This window comes from Lactuca virosa, chromosome 8, assembly GCF_052849685.1.
Source record: "Lactuca virosa cultivar CGN04683 chromosome 8, Lactuca_virosa_CGN04683_v6, whole genome shotgun sequence".
NCBI classification, from domain to species: Eukaryota; Viridiplantae; Streptophyta; class Magnoliopsida; order Asterales; family Asteraceae; genus Lactuca; species Lactuca virosa.
Window position 1 is genome coordinate 219,774,117 of NC_136433.1, and position 5,769 is coordinate 219,779,885.

General features: G+C 39.0%; 1 pseudogene across 1 annotated transcript; it reads left to right on the forward strand.

The window, feature by feature from the left end:
* The first annotated feature begins 2,613 nt into the window (after positions 1–2,613).
* On the forward strand, positions 2,614–4,097 carry LOC145133489 (dehydrodolichyl diphosphate synthase 6 pseudogene; annotated as a pseudogene). Its single transcript, XR_013718592.1, has 2 exons — positions 2,614–2,824; positions 3,082–4,097. The product of XR_013718592.1 is annotated as a dehydrodolichyl diphosphate synthase 6 pseudogene (transcript).
* Positions 4,098–5,769: the final 1,672 nt, after the last annotated feature.

Below are 5,769 nucleotides of genomic sequence, written 5' to 3' on the forward strand. Positions count from 1 at the left end.
CCTCATGAAGTAATTTTAATCTATCCACCTGACACGTCGACCACAAATTGAAAATCATTAAGATACTTTTCATTTCTTTATCGACGCCTTTCATGGTAACCTTGGAACCATAAATATCCATATAATACGCACTCTAATAGGTCAGATTTCATTGTCGGGTTTTAGAAGTGACATAAAAGGAGCATACGCAATAAACTATGTCTGTAACACCTCATTTTTTTCCTGAATAGATCATCTAAGACTTAACGGAATCAAAGATGGGGTTTTTGGAGAAAACCCTATTTCACAACATGGCGCATGGATGCCCATGACATGGCCATGGCATGAGATTACGTGAGGGTTAAGTTGATGCCACGACGTGACAGTCTATTGACTACGGCGTGGCCGCCGTTTAATGGGAAACCCTAATTTCCAGCGTTTGTGCCCCTATTTAAGGGATGTGATGGCTAGAGTTGTTCATCCTCAGCCTCTAACACACACACTCTCTCTCTCTCTATCTATCTCTCTTTCTCTTTCTCTTTCTCTTTCTCTCTCTCTCACACACACACACAGCCCCCAAAGTAAACCCTAGCCTCCATTATTAACTTTTGAGCTTTTGTGGTGTTTAGTGGTGACTTGAAGAGGAAGAAGGTGACCCTTGAGCTTTGTTTCAGTAAGCAACACTCCCCATCCTCTTTGTGCACACTCTATGGACTCTTGTAAGTCCTCAAGTTCCAAACTTTATGACTCCATGTGCTTAGATCTAGGTTTTCTTATGCTTTTCTTCATGTTTAGGCTAGTTAGAGTGTTGGGGTTCCATAAAGTTGCCAACTTTATGGATCCCCAAAGTCCCTTTATAGTTGGAAGTGATGGATATGGAGTTTGATTGAGTTTTGAATTCTTGCATGAGATCTTGGCCCTATTTTACACTATTTTTACCTAGCTTGAGCTTAAGACATGCATGTATATAAAGCTACGATTTTTATGATCTTTTGGGAGTATGGAAGAATTCTGTAAAGTTTGGATGAGCGGGGAAAAGGATTAAGAACTTAATGGATTAAGTTGGTAGGAACAGTCCCCAGAACGTGGAGGTTTAGTCTTCACGTCATGGCGTTTGGCATAATCTTGTCTATTTTGTCTTATTATCCCCATGACGTGGCATAAGCTTGTCCACGTCGTGGCGACTGGCTGTTGACTTTTGATTATTGACTGTTGACTTTGACCAAGTTTGACTTTAGGTCAAATTAAGGATTTTGGGATGTAGTTTGAGACTCTATCCATGTTTGTTGTATAAGTGACCCGTAGAGCCAGTATTTGGATTTGTGATTAGTTCGACTATCTTCTAGACTTGGAGGTGAGTTTTCTCACTGTACTCGTAGGTCGAAGGCACTAATGTCGGCCCACTAGATTGTGTTATGTATCCTTGTGTATAGGATGTTGCTATGTTGTAGTGATCTATTAGATTGGTAGATCTATATGATTACCTATACTTGTTGGTTATTGATTATTGTTTGCATATGTCGACATCATGTGGTTGGGTTGAGGTGATATTGCTTTGTGTTGTGAGCCAACATACCCGGGAGCGGTTGAGCTATATGTAGCAGGCTCGGGAGCGTTCCAGCTTTGTGTTGTAGTCTTAGGATAGTGTGGTTGGGTTGAGGTGGTATTGCTTTGTGTTTTAGTCCAATACACCCGGGAGCGGTCCAGTTATATGTTGTAGGCTCGGGAGCAGTCCAGTTTTATGTTGTAGGCTCGGCGGCGGTCCAGTCTTGTGTTGTAGGCATTGTGTGCATACAGTGTATATGTATTGTTATGTGGAATATTTTAGGGGAACTCACTAAGCTTTGGCTTACAGTTGTTGATTTCATGTTTTCAGGTACTTCTGATGATCGGGGGAAGGTGAATGTGTGATCGTACACATCCTTCTATTGTTTTATGTTTTGAGAAATTGACTTGATATTCTGATTTTCTAGGATATGATTTGAAAACAATAGTTGTTTATCTATGGTTTATTATGGAAATGTTTTTATAAAAATGAAAAATTTTGTCACGGTTTTTGGGATGTTACAATTTTGAACTCAACAAACACGCCCTTCTAACCACATATTAGCCACTACGGTGATTGCAATTATGAGATTTGTGGTTACATCAGACCCTCTCCACATAAAGCATCAAAAATATGTTTAGCTCTCAAGTCGTCTCTTCCACACAAAGTTCTTTTTGGAAACGATTTAATGCAACCATGGAAACTATCAATCTTCACTACAAGATAATGCTCATAAAATATGGTGCTTGAGATAGATGGGATATAAGCCACTAATATCTTTATGGTATTACCACCGTATGGAGCAACACCTGATGAGCATAACATTTTTATTATTGTTGTAAAATATCCATCTTTAATCTTACGACTGACGTTGATGTTGCCTATCGTTCTCTCCTCTTGAATGTGATCTCTTCCTTGGTCCAGTAACCACAATCCAAAATTGTCTAACATATTTTTAACCTTATGTGGCAATACGATCCTTTTTCCAAATATAGCCAATAAGTTGTTGGACAGATGTTGCAAATATTTTTAATTTTATAAACATTACATGTTCTTTGTGAAAATGTTATTCATAAAAATTAGGATAATTTAGTTAAGGTGTATATATGAGGTTGATGACCGGTCCAAGGAATGTTCTTGAACAATTTTATCTCCCCTTTAATCTCGTTCACTAATTTCTCTCTGCCCCCGTCTCTTTGAGTATATATCATGAATTGGAAAGTTTTTTTATGAACAAAAATAAGCGGATTCTCTTCTTCACCAGTGATATCCATCGCTAACATAAACAACTAAAGCACTGTAAGTTTATATTCTCCATACTCTGTTTCAATTCTTGCTCGAACGACATCAAACAGAGACTTAACTGTTGGATGATCACAACTCAATTCTTTATGATTACACATAATTTCCTTATTACAGTGTTGAGCTCCATGGTTTTCGTTCATAAACGTATAGCAGCACTGTGTTTAACTATAATTTGACAGAACAATTTCTGACATCCATCGTGATCAAATTTTGCTGTGTCTTCAATCCTGTTTCTAATTGATTGTTGACAGAAAAAATGGAAGAAGAAAGAACAACTGGCGTCGTTAGCAGGTTCGTTGGAGGATTAAACATCAGCATGAGACGATTCTTGTTTCGAGTGATATCATCTGGTCCAATCCCAGAACACATCGCGTTCATCATGGATGGAAACCGAAGATTTGCAAAAAAATGGAAGCTCGAAGAAGGTGCAGGCCACAAAGCCGGATTCCTAGCACTCATGTCGCTGCTAAAATACTGCTACGAGATGGGAGTAAAATACGTCACCGTTTATGCATTCAGCCTCGATAACTTCAACAGACGCCCAGATGAAGTCCAATACGTAATGGATCTAATGCACGAAAAAATCCAAGGGTTTTTGAAAGAATTAGATATGGTGAATCGGTATGGAATCCGAGTGTTGTTTATTGGGGATCTGAATCGGCTTTCTGATCCGGTGAGAATAGCGGCGGAGAAAGCCATGGAAGCGACGGCTATGAACACGAAAACTTATCTTTTGGTATGTGTGGCATATACTTCGTCGCATGAAATCCCGCGTTCTATTTATGAAGCTTGCGAGGAGAAAAGTCGCCGGAAAGTTGGGGAAGAGGAGGAGGAGCAGGAGGAGGTGATCAAAGTGGTGGATTTGGAGAAGAAGATGTATATGGGGGTGGCGCCGGATCCTGATATTCTGGTGAGGAGCTCTGGCGAGACGCGGCTGAGCAACTTTTTGCTGTGGCAGACCTGTAACAGTTTGTTGTATTCTCCGAAAGCGTTGTGGCCGGAGATGGGGTTGCGACATGTTGTTTGGGCGATCTTGAAATACCAAAAGAATTATTTCTATTTGGAGAAGAAAAAGAAGGATGCTTGATTTATGACGTTATTTATTATTTATTATTATTATTATTATTATTATTATTATTAGTAGTAAATTAATTAATATGGTTCCTATTCTCTATAAATAAATCTACGTTTTTTTGGTATACGTTGTAATTTGCAACTTTTATCTGCCTAAAAGTGTCTTATAATAAGGTGTTTAAGTTTAAAGTAATTTTACTATGTTAGTTCATATCAATTTAGGTTTGTAAGACGTTTCATCAAATTATGCCCAAAAATCGCTTACATACTAATGTTGTTAATGGATCTTGTGTTTTAAACTTGTGGAGTTACATCATATTTTCCTTCATGCTTAGCAAGAAGAGTTATGTTTTGGTTAATTTAGTTCACTACTTCCAAATATAGGACAATACTAAAGTCACCCATAGGTTGACCTATGATGGGAATGAATATAGTCAAGAAAAATATTAAGGACGTGTGTGGTTGGTAGGAAATGATTGAAATTCGAGGGAAAATGATTTTAATTCCCTCGAATTCATTGTGTTTTGTTGGACTTAGAACGAGGAAATTGATTCCTAAATGGCATAAACTTTCCATCATATGGAAGAAAACGGATTCCTCCAAAGTTGGATGAAAAACTTTACTTCTCATAAAGAAAAGGGGCAAATTACAAAAGCATCATCGTTACTTATCAGAAAACCAACACTCACCATTATTGCTACCAACCATCAACAGTCACTGCCACCGCCACCTACCACCACCGCCACCACTACCACCGCCATTGCCACCACTACCATTACCATCGCCGCCGCCACCATCGTCGTCACCGCCGCTACCATCACCTACCACTACCATCGCCGACACCACCTCCACCGCCACCAACACCACCGACGTCGTTACCACCGCTGCCGCCATCACCACCACCACTACTGCTGCCACCACCACCATTACCATCACCCACCACCAAACAGGATATGGAATTCGATTCAAATTGTATATCATATCAATCCATCTTGTTAGGAAAATGGACACACATCATTATACATTAAGTATATTAACAAACTAACCGGATCAACGACTTAGGACTACCCAAAAACAAACAATCGTTTCTTTTTATTCCGTGTTAGCATCACATCTCATGTAGAGGGATTCAAACTCGTGGATGTATTCTCCTACCCTAAAATGTATATTGGGACAATTGGTGATAATGTAAAAAGTATTTTGATGAAAATTGGCGGGTAGAAACTTATGACAAAAAAGGCATTTAGCATATTGTCTTAAGTAGCGATCTTGCCCTTGTTCTCCATGTGGCGTTGTTTTTTCATGTGGTCCGACCAATTTGAGGCATGGCCTCCGAGTGCGATTGCTACTACCTTAACTTTGAGATTGTTGGGGATGTTGCAGATATCAAACATGTGTTCTAACGGTTCTAATCCACCTAACCCAACCTACTTAACTCACTGCCATATCAACTTTTCTCTTTCATTTTTCTTCATCTTTCCCAACCCACAACATACGGAAACCTTATATTTCTCAACCCACTCAGTTAAAAAATATATACAAAACAATCAAGGTAAAATCTTAATTAACAATAGAGTTACCGCCGGTATCACTCCCTCTTCAACGGGTTGTTTAATTGGTTTTACTAACCCACTTCATCCTCTCTCCCTACTTTCTCTCTCTCTCATTTTCTCTTCTACTATGTGTTTTAAGATTTGTACCTTAGTTGTTTAGTATTTTTTTTAATTGAGTGGGTTGAGTGGATTGAGAAAGATAGGATTTTCGTGTGTTGTGGGTTGGGAAAGATGAAGAAAAATGAAAGAGAAAAGCTGATGTGGCAGTGAGTTCAGTGGGTTGGAAGGGAATGACTCCCTCCTCCCTAATAA